Below are 16,700 nucleotides of genomic sequence, written 5' to 3' on the forward strand. Positions count from 1 at the left end.
TGGTTTTCGCGTTCTTTTCCTCCTTCGCGGTACGGGTTCGAGCCTGCCTTCCTACTACCACTTTATTTATTTTTTATGTACAATATACACATCCAATCACCCGGGCCACACTGGGCTGAAATGCTAGTATATCTATAAAAGTGAACGTGTCTGTGTCTCTGTCTGTGTGTCTGTGTATCTGTCTGTCTGTGTACATTTCCCTACACAATAACTCTGTCAATTTTAAGTCTACAGAATCGAAATTTGATATACAGGTTACTGAGATTTGGGAAAATCGATGTGAGCGTTTTTCGGACAGAAATTTCGCTGTTAAGGGATCAAATTTTAACGATTTGACCTTTGAGAGATCTACCAAACTCCTCCGACAATTTGTATCTACAGACTTGAAATTTTAGATAGAGGTCCTTGGACATGGATCTAAATTAATAACTTGATTGTAGCCCAAAACAATAATTTTAAGGGGTCATAATAGGGGTCAAAGTTAAAAATAATTAACCTTTTTTTTTTTTTTGCTCAGCATATACTTCCAAACATCCGGGCAACGCCGGGTTGAAATGCTAGTATATCTATAAAAGTGAACGTGTCTGTGTATCTGTCTGTGTGTCTGTGTGTCTGTCTGTGTACATTTCCCTACTCAATAACTCTGTCAATTTTTAGTCTACAGACTCGAAATTTGATATACAGGGTACTGAGATGTGGAAAAATCTATGGGATTGGTTTTCGGCCAGAAATTTCGCTGTTAAGGGGTCAAAGTTCAACGATTTGACCTTTGCAAACTCTACCAAACTCCTCCGACAATTTTGGGTGTAAACATTTGATATTTTAGATATAGGTTCTTTGGACATGGATCTAACTTAATAATATGATTAGAGCCCTAAACAATAAATGTTAAGGGTCATAATAGGGGTCAAAGTTAAAAAAATTAACCGCTTTTTTTTGCTAAACATACACCTCCAAAAACCCGGGCAACGCCAGGCAACGCCGGGCACCCATGCTAGTATATATATATATATATATATATATATATATATATATATATATATATATATATACTCTTATATTTTCTTTTGTATTGGAATTTATAAAAAATTCTTCTTTCTATTTATTTAAAAGCAAATACATCTTTCTTATGGGCCGTGGAATTGCATTCATCTGCAAAAGATTTAGCTAATTTGCGTATTCTTTTAAATATTCATTTGAATTAATTCCCTATTAGTGTTTTTCGGTTTTCTTATGGGATAATCATCTTTAATTTACTATTACGTGTAATTATATTCATGTAGATATTCTACATGATTTATACTTGTCAGTTTTTGGTTTACACACATGAAACTTAATATCACAATGTATCTGACCTTTTTACTCATCGATCTCTAATGCACAAACAGCATTGCCCATTGATGTGCGCTGACATTTCAACAAAATAACGGCATCAGCTTCATTTTTACTTAAGAGCAAGAAAATGCAAGTATAAATACAAGCATAAGAAATGTTGGGAAATCTAGGACTCCCCCTAAAGGGTATTTTTATCATTGTGCCACAGTAAGACATTCACAGCAAGACCTTGTTTCACTACCAAAACAAACAAAAAAAAAACCAGAGTAATGCTTGACTTTTGCATTTTAAACTTTAATTTAAGTCATCTATGATATGAATCTCACCTGTCTTTTTAAATGTATGTATGTATGTATGTATGTATATGTCAGGTCATGTCATATGCTACTGGTACCATGTAACCCAGTACTACCTGCCTCATGGTCGGGTCACCGGCGACAAAACTGGTTCCCCCACCAGATTTGTTTGGTGAGGAGGGTGGCTAGTCTCCCTGAAGGATTAAAAACAAGACCTTCCAAAGGGCGAATGAACTCTTTTTCTGGGTCAACGGCCAACTAGCACAGTGTATATTTGTGTGTGTGTGTGTGTGTGTGTGTGTGTGTGTGTGTGTGTGTGTATGTGTATTGGGGTAGAGAGGGCTCCCGTAAGCCGTGGTGAAGGCAACCTTTCACGGAGAAGCAAATCTCTGATTTAAAAAACAAAGCGGGAGACCATTACCCGCATTAAGCTGCTCTGCAGTTTGATTTGTTGCTGGCTATCTTGCTCTTGCTTGTTGCTGGATCTCAACATTTTGAACCGAGAGAGAGACTTAGCTGTCGTACAAAGCTAAGACTCTGTAACATCATCTTTGTATAGATACTCCCTCAGGCATTTGGGCTCATGGATTTTAAATGTCTGAGGGAGTGGCACTCGTCTGACAAGACGTTGCAATCATCATGTATGCCTAAAACTTTCGACAGAGGCGACGAATTTTCACGAGATCGGTATTATTTATAAGCTCAACCTTTCGGACGGTAAATATCGAAAAATTGTCTAAAAACAAATTCCTTCACCCTGAAGTGGGCACTTTTCTACAGGAAGGGGCTGCTTTTTTTCATCGATATTTTTGAAAGACATCCCCACTTTTCGATTGACTAGCCTTAATTTAAATCTTCACCACTTCCGGTTTGGCGACGAACGCAACACCTAAGACGTCCCGTTTTTTTTTTTTTCGTTTTTCTTTCCTTAACGTACACCTCCAAACACACAGGCAACGCCGGCCACCCAGGCTAGTTAGATATAAAATAATTTAATAAATGATAAAATCAATAGTAGGTTCTCTGCTGTGCAATGTAGACTACAATGCATTGTGGACTAAGTCACTGCGAGAGGAATGTAAAGCTTTCTCTTGGTGCATCGCGATGGGTCAATTTGATTGAAATATGGACGATTTCAACGATTTCGATGACAGTAAAAATATAAGAGTATGAAACATTCTGAAGGGGCAGCTGCGCATGTAATTGTGAGGCAAGGATTGCACAATCCCAACCACACCACTCCTGAATCGGCACTGTTTCAGTCCAGTGGCAAGAAGTCCAGGACGAATGGAAACACAGCCGAGATAAGTGAAGAGCACAGACAGCACCTGGAAATCCCAAATGGTCACCCATTTTTACTGACCAGGTTCAACGTTGCTAAACTTCAAAGGCCCAGCAGGAACCGGTTTGTCAACGTGATTTTGCCGTACAATATATATATATATATATATATATATATATATATATATATATATATATATATATATATATATATATATATATATTAAGTAATGTGATTTATAATTTAAAAGTTTTAAAATTTTTTAAATTTAACAATCAAAATTTAATTAAATTAAAAATCAGTTTCATAAGAAGGAACAACAACAAAGTCAATTATCTGTACGATCGTTTCGGAAATCCGTGCTTTTTATTTGTGGTATACATGAAGTCACGTAGAATAATTATACATAGTTTTTTTGGTAAGCACGGTCTCCTCATCAGCAAATTTAGGAGGATTTCTATTGAATTGAAAAGACACCAAAAATAAACCTAGCATTAAAAGTAAGGCAGATGAATCTGAAAAATTGAAGTAAAAGGTTTGGATATAAAATTTATAAGAAAATTAATAAGAAAATTTGTATAGGTTAGAGATAGAAATGAGTAGAAAAAATATATATATATTTTTGAATTTACATAATGAATTTGATTTAAAAATATATAGATATATAATTACCTTTTGGTTTTTTTTTTTTTGAAATCAGGAACTGTATTTAAAGTAGTCATTTAGATGTTTGCTATAGCTTTTTATTTTATTGAATGATGAATTTTAAAAGGGCGACGCTCGTGCAGTAAATTGTTTCCGTTAGCGTATTTTGATTTAGAGACGCTACAGTTAATATCTATAGAGAGAGAGTTTTTTTTTTTTTTTTTTTTTTTGCAAGTTTTTAAGGGGAGATAATTGTCATGGCTTTATTTATTATTTGATTTACGAGTCTAAGGGCGGTAATTGGTTTAACTTAATTTATTAAAAAAAAAAAAAAAAAAAAATCTATTTTTACTAATGAGTAATTTTTAATAATTTAAGGTGGTTTATATTTATTAAATTTAAACCAACGTTTATGATTACACGATAGAAGCTCGTGTCTTGAATTTACTAGTTTGGTTGTGCTTTGTATATCTTCATATTTTAAAATTTTTAGGGTTTCTTTTGTACATAATGTACAAAATTTATCTCCTGGTTTATATGATTTGCAAGTCTCAATTATTTGCCATTTTAAGTTGAAAGAAATATTGCTATTTTTTAGTTGCCAAATATAGTTGGATATTAAATTTAAGAAAAATAAAAAATATATCACTCCAACACTTAAAAAAATAAATAAATTTTCAAAATCTATTTCTACAAGCCACCAAAATAAACTCATAGTACCGGCAGATAAAACTGGAAATTTCTACACAATGGACTATATACAATATAAAAATCTAATATATAAAGAACTTAATAAAAATTATAAAACTACTAATAAATCAGCACTAAATAAAATAAATAATGATGCAAAAAACATTTTAACTAAACTTAAAATAGATAAATACACAGAAATAACGGTACCAGGTACCCCGAGATTTACTTTAAAAGACCACAAACACAGCTTCAATATCAACCCTACTATTAGACTCATTTGCCCCTCGAAATCAGATATAGGACTGGTTAGTAAAAACATATTAGATAGAATTATCCCCAAAATTAAATCCATAATAAAATACCCACTATGGCAATCTTCAAACCAAGTAATCGACTGGTTTTCTAATATTCAAAATAAAAATAATATTAAATTTCTTTCTTTTGACATTGAATCATATTACCAATCTATATCACCTATCCTACTTAATAAATCTCTATTAATGGCACGAAAATTAACTAATATAACTCAAGACGAAACTAAACTAATACTTATAGCTAGACAGTCTTTAATAACATTTGATAATAAATATTGGACCAGGAAAAATACCCCTAACCACTTCAACATTTTAATGGGATCGACGGACTCGACTCAGGTCACTGATCTAGTTGGCCTTTTCCTTTTAAATGAAATACATTGTATACTCCATAAACAATTCAAACTTGAAGGAGGGCTATATAGAGATGATGCACTTTTCATAACGAATTCTACTAATAAAAATTATGAAAATGCAATTAAAGCTCTACATAAATTATTTAAAAATTATGGACTTAGTATAAAAATCGACCCTAATAAAAAAATTGTTAATTTCTTAGACATAACCTTAAATCTTGAAAATTCTACCTTTGAACCATACCATAAACCTAACCAATCACTTCTATATGTCCACAATCAATCAAACCACCCTAAATCAATATTAAAATCAATAGTTCCCAATATCGCTCTAAGAATTTCTAGACTGCCTTCTACTAAATCAATATTTACCAAAAATGAAAAATACTATAATGAAGCCCTTAAAAACTCTGGATATAATTCACAAATTAAATTCATAAATGAAAATGATAGAAACATAAACTGCATTAAAAATAAACCTATTAAGAGCGTAATAACATATAATATGGCAATGTCTTCCCGTATACGAGTTAAGAAAAATAACCAGGAGACAAAAAAAGATAAAACCAAACTACAAATATTAGATAATAATATAAATAAACAACAAACTAAAACCCGCAAACGTAAGAATAGACACAAGGAGATCCTATGGTTCAACCCCCCGTATTCCAAAAACCTAGAAACAAACATAGCTAGAGAATTTTTTAAAATATTAGATAAGAACTTTAAAGCCCCCCATAGATATAATAAGATTTTCAATAAGAACACAATTAAAGTCTCTTACTCTACTATGCCTAACCTTCATCAGAAAATAATTAGCTCTAATAATAATAAAATTAATAAACTACAAAATGCAACTATACAAAATACATCGGACTGTAACTGTAGAAGAAAAAATAAATGTCCCCTACAAGGCTCATGTAAAATTAAAAATGTTATCTATAGCTGCACAGTATCAAAAACTCCAAATATACAAGAACCTATCAACAGCCATAACTCAACTACCAGATTAAATAATAACACCAACTTACATCAATCTACCGATCAATTATTAACCAACCCACCACATTATAATCCAACAATAGACCTAACGGAAAATAATCATAATAATCAAGACGTAATATATATTGGTTCCACATCTGGCCCAATAAAACATAGAATTTCAACGCACAAACATTCTTTTAAAAATAACTCTCTATCAAACCAAACTACTCTATCCAACTATATTTGGCAACTAAAAAATAGCAATATTTCTTTCAACTTAAAATGGCAAATAATTGAGACTTGCAAATCATATAAACCAGGAGATAAATTTTGTACATTATGTACAAAAGAAACCCTAAAAATTTTAAAATATGAAGATATACAAAGCACAACCAAACTAGTAAATTCAAGACACGAGCTTCTATCGTGTAATCATAAACGTTGGTTTAAATTTAATAAATATAAACCACCTTAAATTATTAAAAATTACTCATTAGTAAAAATAGATTTTTTTTTTTTTTTTTTTTTTAATAAATTAAGTTAAACCAATTACCGCCCTTAGACTCGTAAATCAAATAATAAATAAAGCCATGACAATTATCTCCCCTTAAAAACTTGCAAAAAAAAAAAAAAAAAAAAAAACTCTCTCTCTATAGATATTAACTGTAGCGTCTCTAAATCAAAATACGCTAACGGAAACAATTTACTGCACGAGCGTCGCCCTTTTAAAATTCATCATTCAATAAAATAAAAAGCTATAGCAAACATCTAAATGACTACTTTAAATACAGTTCCTGATTTCAAAAAAAGAAAAACCAAAAGGTAATTATATATCTATATATTTTTAAATCAAATTCATTATGTAAATTCAAAAATATATATATATATTTTCTACTCATTTCTATCTCTAACCTATACAAATTTTCTTATTAATTTTCTTATAAATTTTATATCCAAACCTTTTACTTCAATTTTTCAGATTCATCTGCCTTACTTTTAATGCTAGGTTTATTTTTGGTGTCTTTTCAATTCAATAGAAATCCTCCTAAATTTGCTGATGAGGAGACCGTGCTTACCAAAAAAAACTATGTATAATTATTCTACGTGACTTCATGTATACCACAAATAAAAAGCACGGATTTCCGAAACGATCGTACAGATAATTGACTTTGTTGTTGTTCCTTCTTATGAAACTGATTTTTAATTTAATTAAATTTTGATTGTTAAATTTAAAAAATTTTAAAACTTTTAAATTATAAATCACATTACTTAATATTGAATTAGCTCTAGGACATTTAACTATCGAGCTTATTATATATCTAAATTACAACGAGCATTTCCTGTATTTTAATTAAACTAGTAATTTCACTATTACATTAAAATACACTTAGCTCTTTAGACTATTATTCTAATCTCCTTTAAATTATATATATATATATATATATATATATATATATATATATATATATATATATATATATATATATATACAGTGATGATCATATTTATTGGCACGGTAAAATAAAAGTTAAATTTTGTCTAATAAATTCTAAAAAAGGGATTAAATTAAAGAAAATAACAAAGTATATTATGTATTTTTAACTGGCCTTTCCGATGCAGCAATCGGATTTTAGAAAAAATAAATAACAAAGGAACAACAAACATAATTGCAAAAAACCCTTGTTCAAAATTATTGGCACGGCTTTGTTTTTCTTTTAGTATCAGTATAATATCAATCAATTTCGGGTTTACGTGCTTTCTGAACTTTTTTATAGCCATATTATGCTTGTTTAACGCTAATTCAGTGAATAATTTTTTTCAGATAATTTTTAGATAGCGATTTATTTAAACTATTATAAGTGACTAAATTATAATTTTCAATCGCCATCGTTAAAACTAAGGAACACAGCGAAGACGTCAGGAAGCTTGTTGTAGCATGCCATACCAATGGGGAGGGCTATGATAAGATTTCAAAGAAGCTAAACCTTCCCAAATCCACTGTTAGAGCCATAATAAACAAGTTCAAATCGCAAGGCCACGTTATGAGTTTAGAGGGTAGAGGGAGAAAAAGGATTCTTTCCCCAAGAGATGAACGGAAAATTGTTCGACAAGTAAAACAAAACCCAAGGATCTCTGTTGGGGAGATTGTTGATGAACAGAGCACCTCTGGAGTGAATGTATCTCGAAATACAGTTGGTAGAGTTTTGAAGAGAGCTGGTTTAAAAGCATGTCGTCCGAGAAAGACTCCCTTATTGAAGCCTATGCACCTGAAAGCAAGGCTAGCCTTTGCAAAACGTCATATTGATAAAGATGTTGCATTCTGGAAACGTGTTCTATGGACTGACGAAACGAAAATAGAGTTATTTGGCCATAATAAAGTGTCTTATATTTACAGAAAATATGGCGAAGCTTTCCTGCCTAAAAACACCATACCCACAGTGAAGCACGGTGGAGGCAGTTTGATGTTTTGGGGATCCTTTGCTGCCTCTGGACCAGGGCGACTTGTTAAGGTCACAGGTAGCATAAAAAAGGAAGATTATGTTAAAATATTGGATGAAAACCTGAAAGACTCTGCTAAAGAGCTCTCACTTGGTCGTCGTTGGTGGTTCATGCAAGATAATGACCCAAAGCATTCGGCTAAACTGACTAAGAAATGGCTTGAGGACAATCATATTAATGTTTTGGAGTGGCCATCACAAAGCCCAGACCTTAATCCAATTGAAAATTTATGGAGAACATTAAAATTGAGGGTAATGCAAAGGAAGCCTAAGAATCTTATTCAATTGGAGGATTATTGTCAGGAAGAGTGGGCTAAAATTACTACTGAAGAGTGCAACAACTTGGTTGTAAACTATGAAAAGCGACTGAGGAAGGTAATCAAGGCCAAAGGCTATACAATTGATTATTAAATAAATCGTGCCAATAATTTTGAACAAGGGGTTTTTGCAATTATGTTTGTTGTTCCTTTGTTATTTATTTTTTCTAAAATCCGATTGCTGCATCGGAAAGGCTAGTTAAAAATACATAATATACTTTGTTATTTTCTTTAATTTAATCCCTTTTTTAGAATTTATTAGACAAAATTTAACTTTTATTTTACCGTGCGAATAAATATGATCATCACTGTATATATATATATAAAACAAATAAATGACAAGGTGTATATTCCAAATATCAAGATGTTGACCATCTTACAATTTATTCCTTTAATACGTTTACATGCACAATGTTTGTCAGCACCTGTTTCGTAGAGCAAAATTATTCATTTAATTATTAGATCAATCAATGAATATATTCAACATTTAACTCATCAGAAGAAAATCAGCTATCGGTCCAGTGAATGGAAATAAATGCACATGGGCATGATTACAAAATTCGAAAATTGGAAGAGATATTGCATTTTACTTTTTCTTTTATTAAGCCATATTATATGCTCTGTAATTACATTGAGCTTCATTAATTAAATGGATTATTATAAATAAAAAAAGGTAAAATATAATTGAAAAAACATATTTCCACACACACACACACACACACACACAAAATGCTTAAATACACATACAATATATATACCCCCTCATATATATATATATATATATATATATATATATATATATATATATATATATATATAGTAAACGATATATATGGCAATTAAGCTACACAGAATATTCCGCGTTATTCTATGCAGAGAGTTGTGGTTATCTCGCGTTTTAAATTCTATTGAATTTTTAGTTAGCCAATCAACTTCCTAGTTTCTACCGTGCTCCTCGTAATCAGCCAATGGGCAGGCACTTACAGGACAAAGGCAAAGTTGACCATAGGTTCACTTCTCTCTTTGTGTGTGCTTTTTTCGCGGGAAGCGTAGATATCTAGTGCGCTGACCTATTTTAAACCTAGGTGTTGTTAAGTGTGATTTTTTTCTTTATGTGTATATTTGAATATTATATTAGTTTTTATATATATATATATATATATATATATATATATATATATATATATATATATATATATATATATATGTGTGTGTGTGTGTGTGTGATTATTTATTTATATGTATGTTTATCTTCTTTTATTTAATTTATTGTTTTATTTATTTTCTATTGATATTGTTAATTTTAAATTAATTTTTATCGCTATCCTAGAGTAAAGTTTAACCTGTGTACACAGTTGTTCACTATTTCTCTCCTACAGTTTAATAAATGTTGGGGTTCTTTAAAGTACAGGATAGCAAATTTTTCATGAAGGCACAATCTACATGGATCGTTTAGCTCCCTACATGTGTTTGTTTGTCTTACGGTTTTCTTTGAGTTCCCAGTATTGGTTTGCTAGTGTTGTTTTCATTCGGTGTTCTTTTTATTTTTGAACATACTTTTCTGGTCATAATATCGGTTTTTTAAATCTAAGGAAGTCACAACTACATAATATTTCTTGTTATTCGGGTTTTCTTTCGCAAATATTGTGGCCTGGTAAACTATGTTTTTGATTAGACATTTATTTTGAAGGTGCGAGATCTACAGTTGCATTTATCTTGTTCATTATTAGTATTTTTTATTTTTATTTCTATTATGGATGTCGTTGCCCGGGGTTGGTTTATTATTATTATTATTATTATTATTATTATTATTATTATTATTATTATTATTATTATTATTATTATTGTTGTTGTTGTTATTATTGTTATTATTATTGTTATTATTATTATTATTATTATTATTATTATTTCTACTAGTTACAATTTTGTCCTTTGTGTTGGGTTTATTTTTGTTATGTTGTTTACTTTTTTATTATTTATTTTGTTATCATGGTTTTCATTGCTTTTATTTAATATTTTGTTGCTATGTGCTTATATTATGATCTCTTAATTTTCGCAGCAGCTGTATGATAATTTTAGGTTATTTTTATTGAAAATTTTGTGTAAGAGATTAGTTACAGGGAAGTGCTTTTCGATGAGGTCTAGAAATATCTTGCCAAGTTTTGTTTTTAACATTTGATTGTATGGCACCGTATATCAGATTATATATATATATATACATATATATATATGTATATATATATATATGTAATATATATATATATATATATATATATATATATATATATATGAGCAAACAGTTAATAAAATATGCTAAAAAACACTTTGAAATGAGTTAAAAACATATTTAATCTGAAAAGGAAACACTAGATAAGTGGATAGTCCTTAATCCGCGGATTTTCGAAGAAATACTTTCCTTCTCATCAGAGGGTAGGAATTAGCAAAATGCGGGATCGGATTTTGCATGCAAAAGTATGTGATGAAACAACAAGTAAGTCAAAGATCTTACTTGATAACAAAACGTGAAGCAGAGGGAATATGGTGAAGAAAAAGTGATTACACATGAATGGATAGTCTGGTGGAAGATAAAAAATCCAGTGACGGTAAAATCCAAATGTAAAACTTCCAGAAAGTTAAAAGAATTTCCATTTGTACAAGTAAAATCCAAAGAAATCCCGTAATTGGAAGAAGATGGTCCATAATAATTTTTCTCTCTCCTCTTTCTCTTCCTTTATATTTATGTCTCGGAAGTAGAGTGAAAAGCATATCTTATTTTTATTTTATTAATATTATTGGAATCTTTTCTTTTTTCCTTTCACAAATTTTTGTGAATTATTCATTGAATTTTTGCCTTTGGATTATCCCGCATTTTGCTAATTCCTACCCTCTGATGAGAAGATTAAATATGTTTTTAACTCATTTCAAAGTGTTTTTTTAATATATTTTATTAATTGTTTGCTCATATTATAAGCTCTATTTCCTATTTGGTTTTATCGAGCTTTTACATCTGGCTGAGATAATTTTATAAATATTAATTCTTTAATATGTAAAAAAATGTTATAAAGTTTCATGTATCTAGTTTTAAGTATAGTCATTAAATAACTTTTCACCACAAAATTCGTAACAATTTTTAGATAAGTAAAAAATAAGTAAAAAATATTTTCTTTTGTTTTTCAGAATCAATTTGATCCCATGGCTTCAATTGAGGAAAAAGTAAACTGTGTCCTTTGGTTGGCTGAATTGAAATCTACTATTGCTGTACAAAGAAAGTTTAGAATTGAATACAATAAAAAAGCGCCTCATAGGAACACCATTGTCAAATGGATGAAAAATTTCAAGAGACAGACTCTGTCCATGATAAACCACGGTCTGGAAGGCCATGTGTCAGTGACGAAAGTGTTGTCCCCATAGAAGAATCCTTTACTGCAAGTCCAAGAAAGTCTGTAAGACGGGCATCATTGGAGCTCGGACTTCCAAAGTCTACTGTGCATAAGATTCTGCAGGCAAAACTTCATATGAAAGCTTACAAAATTCAATTACATCAACAGTTGTTAGAAGAGGATTATTATACACGGTTAACTTTCTGTCATCAGTTCAATGAAAAGCTTTGCAATAATGATGCATTTGTGAGTAATTTACTGTTTTCGTATGAAGCAACATTTCACATTAGTGGCAAGGACAACAGGAATAATTGCCGAATTTGGAGAACTGAAACTGTTGAACATGAAAGGGACTCTCTTAAAGTTAATGTGTTGTGTGCTTTGGGAATAAATCGCATCATAGGGCCATATTTTTTTGAAGATCGTGTTATTAACAGTGACAGCTACTTAGATATGTCGCAGAATTACTTTATTCCGTAACTTGAACAATTAAACTTGAAAGATGATACAGTATTTCAACAAGATGGAGCTCCTTGTCACTTTGCTCGGCGTGTTAGACAGTTTTTAAATCAGGAATTTCCTAACAGATGGATCGGAAGAGGTGGACCATTTCATTGGCCTCCACGTTCGCTAGATTTGACTCCATTAAATTTTTTTATGGGGACATGTGAAAACAATTGTGTATGCAACCAAAACTAGAATAACTAATGTGATTTCAGGCATTACTATTAATCATTTGGCAAATGTTTTTCGTGGACTGCAAAATCGTATTAACTTTTGTCTTGCTAATGATGGAGAGCATGTGGAAAGTTAAATAAAATTTCAATAAAAGCTTAAAAAATATATATTTACTTCTTTCAAATCCATTTTACAGATTATTTCTATTGCAAATATAAATAAAGTTATAAATTTTTTAAAGTTCACACGGACTTTATGGACACGCTGTATTTATAGAGCGCTCCCTATGTATTGAGCGTTGTTGAAGTAAATACTTAAAGTTCAAGCAAGAAAATTATACTTTCGTGTATTAATTTATGTGGTTAAACATAGTATTTATATATATATATATAATGTGTGTGTGTGTATATAAACGTGTATATATATATATATATATATATATATATATATATATAATGTGTGTGTGTGTATATAAACGTGTATATATATATATATAAACGTATATATATATACGTGTGTGTGTGTGTATATATTATCTGGGTATGTACATTCATTGTTGTGGCTTTCTATCTAGAAGGGTAAAAGGGCTCACATTTGATGTGTCAACACTGTCAAAAACTAATAATCTATCTATACATCTACGTATATATATATATATATATATATATATATATATATATATATATATATATATATATATATATATATATATATATGAATAAAATCAGCACCCGCATGCAAACAAAGAAACAGTAAATCCCTCAGATTTCAAAATGGTTCTGTCATTGTCGACAGTCGGTTGGAATAGTGTTTGTCAAGTTTTGACAGAAGAGTAACAAACACTCGGTTACCCAGCAAGAACACTATTGGGAATTGTAAAAACACACAAAAAAAAACGACGCAGAGAACTCCAATAAGGTGTTGTGTTAAACACACAAAGACTAAAGAAAAAATAAAAATAAGTATATTTAAAAAATGATCAGATAGAACACAGAAGCATACGTTATCAAACATAACGAAAATATCAGTAAAAAATCTATAAAATTCATCAATCAGTCTATCTATTTTTCTCTTTTGCGGTGTGTCTGCATATATATATATATATATATATATATATATATATATATATATATATATATATATATATATATATATATATAAAGAAATTCGTTTCTTATCGTTGAGCACTTACAGTTGAATTAAAGTCGGTCAATTTAGCTCTTATGCATAGATCATCGTATAACGATTAGATCACTGTCTGACTGACGTAAGAGAACATTTAAAATTAAAATGTTTAAATTCAACGTTATTTCACGCGGTTAATGGTAGCCGAATGGATACGGTCTTTGCCAGAGATGTGTTGTGTTGCCAAGTTCGAATCCTTCGACTGGTGTTAATCGTGACACCCTGCACTGAAGATTCCCGAAAGGATGAAACACTAGTGTCTGTAGGGATTAAATTATTATAGCAAAAAAAAAAGAAGATAATTATATATATATATATATATATATATATATAACAGGCTCCTTCAGTCTTTCACAGACTATGGATACCCACGAAAGTGTGCCTGCGCGTGAAATTTTTCCGCAATCCACACCTCTTTGAGTCGACATTGTTAAATACCAGCATGACTGGAAACAAATGCCGAGATAAGCGGAGAGCACACCCAGAGCTTAGAATTCTCAAATGGTCATCCATCTGGTACTAACCAGGCTTAACTCTGACGAGAACCGCTGTGTCAACGCAATTATGCTGTATATATATATATATATATATATATATATATATATATATATATATATATATATATATATATATATATATAAAGACACAGATTAAAGATCAGCTGAAAAATCCTGTTAAATATTACTTTGAGGTAATACTTTCAGGGTTATCCTAGCCAAAAATGTAAAGCTCAGTATTTAAAAATAGAGCAATATATAAGTTTAGTGGTTAAAGTTAAATTCTGAAAATCAAAATATAGACACATATATTCGAATTAAAAATTCATTGTGTGACACAATGAATATATAGAGGGGAGTTATGTTAATTTCCTTAATCCTTGGATTTTCAATAATGACTCATATGGCAATATTTGTGCTGAAAAGCAAACTATGTGTTTATTCACAGCTGAACATTTTGCTAACCGCATTTCATTTCCTCTGATGATATAAGCCAGTATTGAAAAACTACATAATCACAATTCTCCATTAAAGTATACGTTGAATGTTCATTGTGTATGCGAGAGTTCGTTAAGGTATACATGTGTATTCTTTCTTACCTTGAAAAGGAAAACGCCCTGTCGAGGCGTGTGAGAAGAAACGTACCTTCAACTTTGCCAATAGTGCCATCCAGATACGAACATTAAGATATTAAGTTAGAAATGTGTGAAGGATAAGAACTGTCTAATCGTCTAACGAACAATTATTTTACTTTATCTAAAAAGACTAGTCATCGACGTGTTATTCTTTTCTTCTTACGGCTTGAAATGGCTTTTGCTCCTCAGTGATATTAACCTTGGAAATAGCAACTAAATTAAAGGAATAAACGATAAGACGGTCAACATTTTGAAATTTGAAATATATACTTTTGTCATTTATTTGTTATATATAAATATATATACTGTAATAAAAGTTTATATTTATACAAACGTAATGCGTGTACACATTTGGAAAACATATTTCAGTCCTTGCTCTAAAAACATACTTCTTCAAGTTGATGCGTTTACCCATTTTTTTAATGGGGTAGATTCAATCTTAAAAGATCTCGTGATAAAGGATTTAAGATTACACTTATCGTTAAAAACAGGAGGCTTTACTTTTGGAACGACCCTCGTATAACAAAGCACGACCCAGACGTCTATACACAACCATCGTTCCTCGCTGGGAAAAATGTATTGAAAATGGTTGTGACTATGTAGAAAAATAAATTCTGGAGTACAAAAATGTCGCTCGTTTTAATGGCAGAACTTCAGCATTCGTAACTCTGAAACTTTTTGAGATAAAAATAGGAGTCTTTACTTTTAGAACCACCCTTGTAGCATAATATTTATATCAGTAATACTGATATAATAATTATTATAGTACTAGCCGTACCTGGTCACGCGTTGCTGTGGTTCAGTTTGTATAAATGGAACCCCCACAAAAAAGACAAAATTCATTCTTTTAAGAAGGAATAAATGTGGCAAACTGTTTTTTTCATTATAGAAAATTAATCTATATATCTATAAAAGTGAAAATATCTGTGTGTGTGTGTGTCTGTGTCTGTACATTTCCCTACTAAATAACTCTGTCAATTTTCGCTCTAGAGACTCGAGATGACATAAAGAGTATTGAGATTTGAGAAAATCTTTTTAGTTGGTTTTCAGCCAGAAATTTAGCTGTAAAGAGGTAAAAGTTCAACGATTTTACCTTTGCAAACTCTACCAAACTCTTTCACCAATTTTGGGCCTAAACACTTGAAATTTTAGATGTAGGTTATTTGGACATGGATCAAACTTTTTAATTTGATTTGAGCCCAAAAGAATAATTGTTAAGGGGTCAAAATTAGGATCAAAGTTTAAAAAATTAACCTCTGCGGTCTCTACCAAATTACTCAGCTAATTTTTTATCTAAACAGTTGAAATTTTACATAAAGTGTATTCGGACATAGGGCAAGCTTTTTAATCTGTTTTTAGCCGAAAATTTTGTTTCCAAAGGGATTCAAAAGATTTGACCTTTGCGGTCTCTAGCGAACTATTCAGCAAATTTTGTGGTCTAAACATTTAAGGTTTTACATAAATGGTATTCAGACGTGCAGCAAGCTTTATAATCAGTTTTGGGGCGGAAATTTGGCTGCCAAAAGGTCAAAGTTAAAAGAGTTGACTTTTGCAGACTCTACCAAACTCCTCCGCCAATTTTGGGTCTAAACACTTGAAATTTTA

This window comes from Euprymna scolopes, chromosome 22, assembly GCF_053919585.1.
Source record: "Euprymna scolopes isolate OS-2025 chromosome 22, ASM5391958v1, whole genome shotgun sequence".
In the NCBI taxonomy this organism is placed as follows: domain Eukaryota; kingdom Metazoa; phylum Mollusca; class Cephalopoda; order Sepiida; family Sepiolidae; genus Euprymna; species Euprymna scolopes.